The sequence below is a fragment of the Sander lucioperca genome, chromosome 7, assembly GCF_008315115.2.
Source record: "Sander lucioperca isolate FBNREF2018 chromosome 7, SLUC_FBN_1.2, whole genome shotgun sequence".
In the NCBI taxonomy this organism is placed as follows: domain Eukaryota; kingdom Metazoa; phylum Chordata; class Actinopteri; order Perciformes; family Percidae; genus Sander; species Sander lucioperca.
The window spans coordinates 31,956,160-31,967,401 of NC_050179.1; the positions used below are offsets into that span (position 1 = coordinate 31,956,160).

General features: G+C 38.5%; 1 protein-coding gene across 2 annotated transcripts in view; it reads right to left on the bottom strand.

The window, feature by feature from the left end:
* LOC116034644 (Na(+)/H(+) exchange regulatory cofactor NHE-RF3-like) overlaps positions 1-11,242 on the bottom strand; it is a 116,274-nt gene that overhangs the window by 28,530 nt on the left and 76,502 nt on the right. The window lies entirely within an intron of this gene.

Sequence of the window (11,242 nt, forward strand, 5' to 3'; positions counted from 1 at the left end):
GAGAAACAAACAGACATACAGAGAGAGAGAGGAATAGACAGACAGAGAGAGGAATAGACAGACAGAGAGAGAGAGAGAGGATTAGACAGACAGAGAGAGAGAGAAATAGACAGAGAGAGACAGAGAGAGAGAGAGAGAGGAAGGAATAGACAGAAAGAGAGAGAGGAATAGACAGACAGACAGAGAGAGAGAGGAACAGACAGACAGAAAGAGGATTAGACAGACAGAGAGAGAGAGAGAGAGAGAGAGAGAGAGAGAGAGAGAGAGAGAGACAGGGACAAACAGAAACAGACAGAGACAGACAGACAGAGACAGACAGAAGTGGAACGCAATAGATATAGACTAATGTTCATATTACTGCCTGTAGTATTCAAGTTGACTGTCTGTGAAAGGGTTGTCATGGCTACTAATGACCTGTGACCATGTTGATAAACATCCTTTGAAGTCTGTGATGAGATCTCTTTGATCTTTAATCAGGTTAACGACCGTGTCACCTGCTGAAACTGTCAGCTGTGCCCCACTGGAGCTATTCAAAGACACAGAGCAAGCTCTCAAATAAAGCCTCAGACTGCTAAAACGATAAGGGCTATCGGTGGAATGATGTAATCGGGACCACCACAAGGCCTTTGTGAACGTACTCATGTAAAATTTATGTTGATGAACTTAAAAATGTGGGCATATCAGCGATTTAAAAAAGTGGCTCGCTCTGCGTTTCGCTGGGAAATGTGGAGGACGTTTAATATGGCCGTGAATGGAGGGAGATGTGGAACTCTTGTCATTTGGAAGCTCATCGAGCCAATAGTATAAGGCATATTGCAAAAGTGAGCACATTGGCTGAAACTAGACAAAAATACCAACGTTTTGATGTATAAATTGTGTATGACAAGTAGATATTGTGGGCATGAGAGCAATTTATAGAGAGGGGACAAAGATATTTTTATTAAGGTGCTGCACTCTAGCGATGACATCATCCACTCTGACAGACGCCACACACACTCACTAGAAACGCAGAAAAAACCTGAAATGATCACTAAACTTAAACAGCTTTTTCACAAAAACTGTAAAAGATATCAAACTGAAAAGCCATAGCATAATACCTGAATATTTTGTGAACATTTTAAAGTTTGTTTGGCGTCTGTAGGTGAAAGTATGAAGGAGCTGAAAATTTTGGGAGCAGAAGAAGATTTGAAGGATTTGAAGCATGCTCTCATTGACTTCAATGTTAAAAAAAGTCATAAAAAGCTTAATATTTTAAAAAGTATAAATAGTAGAAAACAAGTTGAAGAAGTCCCATCATTAGCTGAAAGAGCTGAACATTTTAAAAGTTGAATGGTTTTAATATCTGAAAGTATGCAGAAGTTACAGAGAGCCAAAAAACGTACGGAAGAGGGAATAAGAAGAAGAACTAGAAAATGCATTTCCTGCGGAAAATGCGTGGGAATGCTGAATAGCTGAATTGCTAAAGCTAAACTGGTTGAATAGCTTAAATCAGTAAGAAGAAGTTGAAGTAGTGAGAATAGTTGAAAAAGTGGAAATCGTTTTAATACGTATGAATTTCATTAAAAAATTAAAAGCTTATGCTAAACTGAACTGTTGGCTTCAAAAGTTGAATAATGACAAAAGACCTAGAACATTGTGAGGTCTGAGTATATTTTCTAACTGATAATCACTCACAAATGCAGAAATATGAAACAAATTGTACGAAAAATCTTAAAGCTCAAATGCACTACACTGCTAAAAAATCAGGAAAATTGTTGGAAGCTAAACTGCATTACCCAAGTGAAGAGCTAAAATACATTGTTAGAAAAGCTTGAAGCTGAACTGTAATACTGTCAAAGATGAAAGTTGAAATGAATTACCTAAAACGGCTGATAGAAGAAATACTTTGTATTATTATCAGACACTGCATAGAACGAAAAAGCATCAATCTAGCTGATATGAGATGTGAAATATATTAGGTAAAAAGAATGAGGCTGAACAAAAGGAAAAAGAGGACAGAGAGGAGAGGAGAGAAAGAGAGGAGAGCCAAAATAAAACATGAATAGCTGAATTGTTAAAGCTAAACTGGTTGAATAGCTTAAATCCGTAAGAATAAGTTGAAGTAGTGAGAATAGTTGAAAAAGTGAAATGACATCTTGATCAGGGACACATTGACAAATGTAGCCCAGTGCGATTTGAACCAGGGTGTCCCACACCAAAGGCATGTGCCCTATCCACTACACTATCATCTGTACAGAACACAGATGTTCCTTCAGCACTTATAAAGCCTGTCATGATTATTAATCACCACACCTACTAATGAGTGAGAGACAGTGTGAGAGAACCGTAGGTTCTTTATTTAGAACTATAAGTGAAAGTATGGAGGGGCTGAAAATGTTGGGAGCGGAAGAAAATTTGAAGGATTTGAAGCATGATCTCATTGACTTCAATGTTAAAAAAAAGTGTTAAAAAGCTTAATATTTTAAAAAGTATAAATAGTAGAAAAAAAGTTGAAGAAGTCCCGACATTAGCTGAAAGAGCTGAACATTTTAAAAGTTGAATGGTTTCAATAGCTCAAGGTATGCAGAAGTTACGGAGAGCCAAAAATCGTACGGAAGAGGGAATAAAAACAAGAAACAGAAACAGACAAAAAGACAGAGACAGACAGACCAAGACAGAGAGAACCAAACAGAGAGACATGGACAGACAGAGAGAGACAGAGATAGGGAGAAACAGACAGAGACAGACAGACAGAGAGAAACAAACAGACAGACAGAGAGACAGAGAGAGACAGAGACAGGGAGAAACAGAAACAGACAGAGACAGGGAGAAACAGAGACAGATACAGAGAGACAGAGACAGACAGAGAGAGACAGAGACAGACAGAGAAAGACAGAGAGAGAGAGAGAGAGAGACCGACAGAGACAGAGAGACAGACACAGACAGAGAGACAGAGACAGAGAGACATAGACAGACAGAGAGAGACAGAGACAGACAGAGAAAGACAGAGAGAGAGAGAGAGAGACAGAGAGAGACAGAGACAGACAGAGAGAAACACACAGACAGACAGAGAGACAGAGAGAGACAGAGACAGGGAGAAACAGAAACAGACAGACAGAGACAGGGAGAAACAGAGACAGAGACAGAGAGACAGAGACAGACAGAGAGACAGAGACATAGAGAGACAGAAACAGACAGACAGAGAGACAGACAGAGAGACATAGACAGACAGAGAGAGACAGACAGAGACAGACAGAGACAGACAGAGAGACAGAGACAGAGAGAGACAGAGACAGACAGACAGAGAGACAGACAGACAGAGACAGAGACAGACAGACAGAAGTGGAACACTAAAGATATAGACTAATGTTCATTTTACTGCCTGTAGTATTCAAGTTGACTGTCTGTGAAAGGGTTGTCATGGTAACGTATGACCAGTGAAAACACCCTTTGAAGTCTGTGATGAGATCTCTTTGATCTTTAATCAGGTTAACGACCGTGTCACCTGCTGAAACTGTCAGCTGTGCCCCACTGGAGCTATTCAAAGACACAGAGCAAGCTCTCAAAGAAAGCCTCAGACTGCTAAAATGATAAGGGGTATCGATGAAATGATGTAATCGTGACCACCACAAGACCTTTGTGAACGTATTCATGTAAAATTTATGTTGATAAACTTAAAATTGTGGGCATATCAGCGATTTAAAAAAGTGGTTCGCTCTGCGTTTCATTCAGAAATGTGAAGAATGTTAAACAGGGCAGCGGCTGGAAAGAGATGTGGAACTCTTGTCATTTGGAAGCTCATCAAGCCAAAAGTATAAGGCATATCGCAAAACTGAGCACATTGCCTGAATCCAGACAAAAATATTTATTTTGATGTATAAATTGTGTATGACAAGTAGATATTGTGGGCGTGAGAGCAATTTATAGAGAGGGGACAAAGATATTTTTTTGAACGTTCTGTGCTCTGCCGATGACATCATCCACTCTGACAGACGCCACACACACTCACTAGAAATGCAGAAGTGGATCCTGAAATGATCACTAAACTTAAACAACTTTTTCACAAAAACTGTAAAAGATATCAAACTGAAACGATAGAGCCGGATAACTGAATATTTTGTGAACATTTTAAAGTTTGTTTGGCGTCTGTAGGTGAAAGTATGAAGGAGCTGAAAATTTTGGGAGCGGAAGAAGATTTGAAGGATTTGAAGCATGCTCTCATTGACTTCAATGTTAAAAAAAAGTCATAAAAAGCTTAAAATTTTAAAAAGTATAAATAGTAGAAAAAAAGTTGAAGAAGTCCCATCATTAGCTGAAAGAGATGAACATTATAAAAGTTGAATGGTTTTAATAGCTGAACGTATGCAGAAGTTACAGAGAGCCAAAAAACGTACGGAAGAGGGAATAATAAGAAAAACTAGAAAATGCATTTCCTGCGGAAAATGCGTGGGAATGCTGAATAGCTGAATTGCTAAAGCTAAACTGGTTGAATAGCTTAAATCAGTAAGAAGAAGTTGAAGTAGTGAGAATAGTTGAAAAAGTGGAAATCGTTTTAAAACGTATGAATTTCATTAAAAAGTTAAAAGCTTATGCTAAACTGAACTGTTGGCTTCAAAAGTTGAATAATGACAAAAGACGTAGAACATTGTGAGGTCTGAGTATATTTTCTAACCGATAATCACTCACAAATGCAGAAATATGAAACAAATAGTACGAAAAATCTTAAAGCTCAAATGCACTACACTGCTAAAAAATCAGGAAAATTGTTAGAGTTGGAAGCTAAACTGCATTACCCAAGTGAAGAGCTAAAATACATTGTTAGAAAAGCTTGAAGCTGAACTGTAATACTGTCAAAGATGAAAGTTGAAATGAATTACCTAAAACGGCTGAAAGAAGAAATACTTTGTATTATTATCAGACACTGCATAGAACGAAAAAGCATCAATCTAGCTGATATGAGATGTGAAATATTAGGTGAAAAGAATGGGGCTGAACAAAAGGAAAGAGAGGACAGAGAGAAGGAGAGAAGAGAGGAGAGAAAGAGAAAGAGATGAGAGGAAAAAGAGAGCCAAAATAAAACATGAATAGCTGAATTGCTAAAGCTAAACTGGTTGAATAGCTTAAATCCGTAAGAATAAGTTGAAGTAGTGAGAATAATTGAAAAAAAGTGAAATAACATCTCAATCAGGGACATACTGACTGATGTATCACAGCGGGATTCAAACCTTGATCTCCCACACCAAAGACATACACAATATCCACTACACTATCATCTGTATAGTTGAAAATGTTCCTTTAGCACTTATAAAGCCTGTCTTTCATCATTGATCACCACACCAGCTAATGCTAAAGAGTGAGAGACAGTGTGAGAGAACAGTAGGTTCTTTATTTAGAACTGTAGGTGAAAGTATGGAGGGGCTGAAAATGTTGGGAGCGGAAGAAAATTTGAAGGATTTGAAGCATGATCTCATTGACTTCAATGTTTAAAAAAAGTGTTAAAAAGCTTAATATTGGAGACTTCCGGTCTGAACGTCACCCAGATGGCAGCACTGTGAACGGGCTCCTCAAGAAACCTGTTAAATTTAAATCTTTACCCCGTTAAGACAACGCAATTTAGTGCTTTTAGTTAGATTAGTGAGGGGGTAAGCGAAATACACCATAACTAACGCTTCGACTGAGCAACATAGTGGGTAACGTTACTTAAACTTGGGAAAATAGCGCGGAGGTGATTCACTGCTCGACACGAGGCCGCAAACAGGTGGACTGCTTCCGCACGGTGAATCGATATGGCCAGCATAGACGTGGTACTCAAGGAACTGAGGGACTTTCGCCAAGAAAACAATGTGAGTTTGGGGGAAATTAAGGAAGAAATGACCAAGATGAGCGTGAGAATGGACGAGGCTGAAGGACGGATTGAGAAGGCGGAGGAGAGGATTCAGAACACGGAGGACGCCGTGACGGAAATAATAAAGCTACAAATAGGGTTGGAGGATAAATTAATGGACTTGGAGAGCCGCACGAGAAGGGAAAATGTCCGCATCTATGGTGTACCCGAGACAGCAGAGCGTGACTCTCCAACAATGAGTGAGTTTGTGGAAAAGCTGCTGCGTGACGGTTTGGAGCTGTCCCAAGATGAGTGTGACATACGCATCGAACGCGCGCATCGCTCTCTGGGTCCATCACCGCCAGACGATGCACCCCCACGCTCTATTATTGTGAAATTCCTCAGCTTTAAGACCAAGGAACTTTTGCTCCGTAAGGCATGGCAGAAAAAAGGATTTACTTGGAAGGGCAAACAAGTAAGTTTAGACCATGACTATCCTCCTCTCATCCTAAAGAGACGTAGAGAATACGCAGAGGCGCGCAAGATTCTGAAAGAGCAGCAGATCCCCTTTCAGACTCTCTTTCCAGCTCGGCTGAAGGTGAAATACGCTGAAGGAACTATAATTTACAACACCGTGGCAGAAGCTACTGCAGATATGTCCGAGAGAGGTTATGCGGTGAAGGTCATCGGAACGCCAGAAACAGCGTTGGAGCAACTGAAACAGCTGACCTGGACCAGAGTTGGCAGGGGAGCGGGGAGCAGCGCAGCAAACAAGAGGCGAGATCCCGTTTACAAAGAAAAGCTCAGAGCATTCAAGAGGTCATCCCCTGCGGCATCGGGAAATTGAGGTTTACCCATTTTGTTTTCTTTAAAAAATTAAAAAAAAAAAAAAAAAAAAAAAGCACCTGTTGCTTAGTTTAATGGTGTGCAATAAGTGGATAAATAAGGTTTCTGGAGGGTGTTCTTCTCAGTGACGCCTCAGCCATTAAGGGCCTCCTCCACTGACTGATGAAGAAGTTGCCTCTAAAGGCGAAGCAGGGTCCACCTCAGGGACCCCCACCTTGGAAGTTAGAACTACTTCAGTTTGATTTTTGTCTTTTTTTATTTACTTTTTTTATTCCACTTGTTCACATGTTCCATGTTCAGTGTTTACAAGGGCGTGCGGGGAGTCTATTAAAATGTGTGTACTTGTCCTATAACTCAGATGTGTAGCAGATCAGTGAAAATGGTATCAATCAATATTAATGGCTTACATAACCCGGTAAAAAGGTGGAAAGCCCTATCTAAATTCAAAAAGGATAAAGCTCAGATTGTTTTTATACAGGAAACTCATCTGTCTGATAGTGAACATGAAAAATTGAACAAGCTTGGTTTTAAACATGTCTTTTATTCCTCTCACAATTCGGGAAGGCGAAGAGGTGTGGCGATCCTGGTACACGGCGCTCTAAACTATGAACATATATCAGAACATAAAGATAAGGAGGGTAGATATATAATGGTAATTGGTAAGATAGATGGTATTATTTTGAGTCTCTTAAATGTGTATATTCCCCCAGGAAGCAATTGGTCTTTATATAAACAGATCTTAGAATTAACATCAACAAGGAGTCAGGGAATTTTACTATGTGGTGGTGATCTTAACCTCACATTAAATGCTGAATTGGACTCTTCTAATGGGAAAAGGGATGCGAGAAATATTGGAAAAAGAATGGTACATCTTATGGACGATTTAGGACTAGTTGATGTGTGGAGGGATTGCCATTCAACGGATAGGGAATATACCCATTATTCGTGCGCACACAATGTCTACTCAAGGCTAGACTATATCTTCATGTTTAAAAACGACCTCTGTAGGTTAAAAAATTGTGAAATAGGCCCATGTACTATATCAGATCACAACCCGGTTTACGCTAATATCTGTCTGAATAGGAAGAATAGATCTACTTTATGGAGGTTGAACACAAACATTTTAAATTACCCGGATATTAAAGAGCGTTTGAAGAAAGAAATAGAGGAGTACCTAGAATATAACGATAAGGAAGAGGTGTCACCGGGAATACTATGGGATGCACTTAAGGCAGTGATTAGGGGGAAAATAATTGGTATATCCTCTTACCTGAAAAAAGCAGGTCAGCAAAAACTCCGGGACTTAGAAAAAAAGTTGTTAGATTTGCAATACCAACACTCTAGGTCTTGTAATGGTAATATTAAAGCGGATATAATAAAATTGAAAAAAGAAATAGATGATTTGAACACCATGGAGGTACAGAAGAAACTCATGTTTATAAAGCAACAGTACTATGAAGTAGGGGGGAAATCACTAAAACTTCTTTCCTATAAGCTTAGGAAACAGCAAGCAGAGAGAACTATTCACAAAATTAAGAATCCCCTAAATGATCAAATAGAAATTGAACAGGGAAAAATTCAACAATGCTTTCTGGATTATTATAAAACATTATATTCTCAACCTCATACAGATAATAACCAGGACATAAATACCTTTTTGTCTGAACTTGAGTTACCAACAGTGACAGAGGAACAAAATAAAAAGCTGTTATCCACAATAACTAAAGAAGAAATTCAATTAGCAATTCAAAGATTAAAGGGAGGGAAGATGGCAGGGGCAGATGGATTTGGTCCAGAATGGTACAAAATAATGCAAGTTTTTTTGGTCCCCACATTACTGAAAACATTTAATTGGGTGATTGCATATAAGATAGTCCCACCCTCTTGGAGGGAAGCAATAATCTCTATCATCCCAAAAGAAGGAAAAGATAGACTGCAGTGTAGTAGCTATCGCCCAATTAGTGTTCTGAATATAGACTATAAGTTGTTCACCTCTATTATGTCAAGAAGATTGGAAACCATTTTACCAGGGCTAATACATAAAGATCAGACAGGTTTCATCAAACACAGACAGACTCAAGACAACATTAGAAGGGTTTTACACATATTGAGGCAGGTGGATAAGCAAAAATTAGAGACCTTAGTTTTGAGTTTGGATGCCGAAAAAGCATTTGATTCAGTGAGGTGGTCCTTTTTATACAAGGTGCTTGAGAAATTTGGTTTTGATAAATCTGTAATTGAGGTTATTTCAGGGTTATACAATAATCCAACTGCAAGGATCAAAATTAATGGAGACCTCACTGAATCATTTGTACTGGAGCGCGGGACTCGACAAGGGTGTTGCATCTCGCCTCTCCTCTTCGCCTTGTTTATCGAACCTTTAAGCCAGTGGATCAGGCAGAGAAAGGATATAACTGGAATAGGTACAGTAGGAGGGGAACAAAAATTGGCACTTTTTGCTGATGATTTACTATTGACTATATCTTATCCCACTCGGGTGGTTCCTAAAATCATTAAACTATTATTAAACTATGGCTCTTTTTCAGGGTACAAGGTTAATGTAGATAAAACACAGGTATTAACTCTGAACTATACCCCTCCAGAAGAAGTCAAGAATAGTTATAAATGGAAATGGGGGGCAGAAAGTATCAGGTATTTAGGGGTGGTATTGCACCGAGACTTTTCTAAAATGTTTGAAGCTAATTATGGCCCTCTGAATAAAGCAATTAAATCGGATATACAAAGATGGAATGACATTCCTTTTTTGGACTTAAATTCTAGGATCGATTCAATAAGAGTAAATATTCTCCCCCGATTGCTTTACCTATTCCAGTGTTTACCAACTTTCATACCTCAAAAACAATTTGTAGAGTGGGATAGAATGCTGTCAAAATATATTTGGAAAGGGAAAAAATCCAGAGTTAAGTATAAAACCTTACAATTGAAGAAGGATAAGGGAGGTCATGGTCTCCCTTGTCTACAGGCATATTACTGTGCTGCACAGTTAAGACCATTAATATGTTTGTGTTCTTCATATTACACCGCAGGATGGAAGGTTGTGGAGGGGACAAATATTAAAGCAGTACCAGTTCAAGCTTTATTAGCAGACATCAAACTGCAGAATAAGATTGGCTTAATAGACGAACCCATTTCCCATGTAATGATAGCAGCTTGGAACGAAGCAATTGAGACTTGTGGATTGGAAGACACTTCAAAAATTTTAAAATGGTGTGCATACGATTCAGATTTTACCCCAAATCAGTATGATGATAGATTTAAGAACTGGATTTTAAAAGGATTGACTGACTATTATTCATTTGTTCATAAGGGGGCACTCAAATCTTTTGAATCCTTGCAAAGAAAGCATGGACTAGGCTCTGCTGACTTCTTTAGGTATCTTCAGATCAGGCACTATTTTAACCAGAAATTGAAAGTGAATTTAAACAATCTAGGATTCGTGGGTACATTTATATCATTAACTACAAATTCAGGAGCACACAATAAAATTATATCTAGGTTATACAACAGCATCCTGCGGTGTAAAAGGGACAACACACTCTATGTTAAAACGAGGTGGGAAAAAGAAGGTAACTTGAGAATCACGGAAGAATGTTGGGAACATATATGCAAAATACAATGGGTTTCAACTGGTTCTAATGTATGGCGTGAATTTTGTTGGAAAAGTATAATGAGATTTTTCATCACCCCGGTTCAGAAGAGGTATCGGGGCAATGGAGATGCTTGCTGGAGATGTGGGGGGTGTGGTGCTAACCATTACCACATTTTTTGGGACTGTCGAGTTATTTCTCTGTACTGGTCTAAGATTCATGAGCATACACAGAATGTTTTTGCATTTGTTTTTCCATTTGCTTTTGAAACCTTATATCTCAGCAACATTTCAACGGATCAATTGAACTCAAAGGAGAAGAAACTTCTTTACATCTTACTGGCAGCAAGTAAAAAGGCTCTAACGAGGAGATGGCTCAAACCAGAACCACCAACAACTGAGGACTGGATTAACATTGTGCACGAGATCTACACAATGGAAAAACTGTCCTTTTCACTCAAATTGCAGAGGGACACTTTCTATAAGATATGGTCCAAGTGGACGGAATATGTTAAGCCGATTAGATCAGACTTTGTGTAGATACTGCTGCCTCTTACTAATTTTGCACAGATTTTCAATTTTAAATGAATACCACTGACTTAAATAATATGGAAGAAAATTGGCTCCCCTGCCACCCGCACTCGAGTTCTGTTGTTCTTGTATTAAAAATTTAAAACGGTAAAGCAATGTAATATACTTAATATGTCATACAATTGTAAAATTCAATATGCTTTTCCAATAAAAGATAAATAAAAAAAAAAAAAAAAAAAGCTTAATATTTTAAAAAGTATAAATAATAGAAAAAAAGTTGAAGAAGTCCCGTCATTAGCTGAAAGAGCTGAACATTTTAAAAGTTGAATGGTTTTAATAGCTCAACGTGTGCAGAAGTTACAGAGAGCCAAAAAACATACAGAAGAGGGAATAAAATTAAAAAAAAGAGAGACAGAGAGACAGAGACAGTCAGACAGAAGTGGAACGCACAAGAT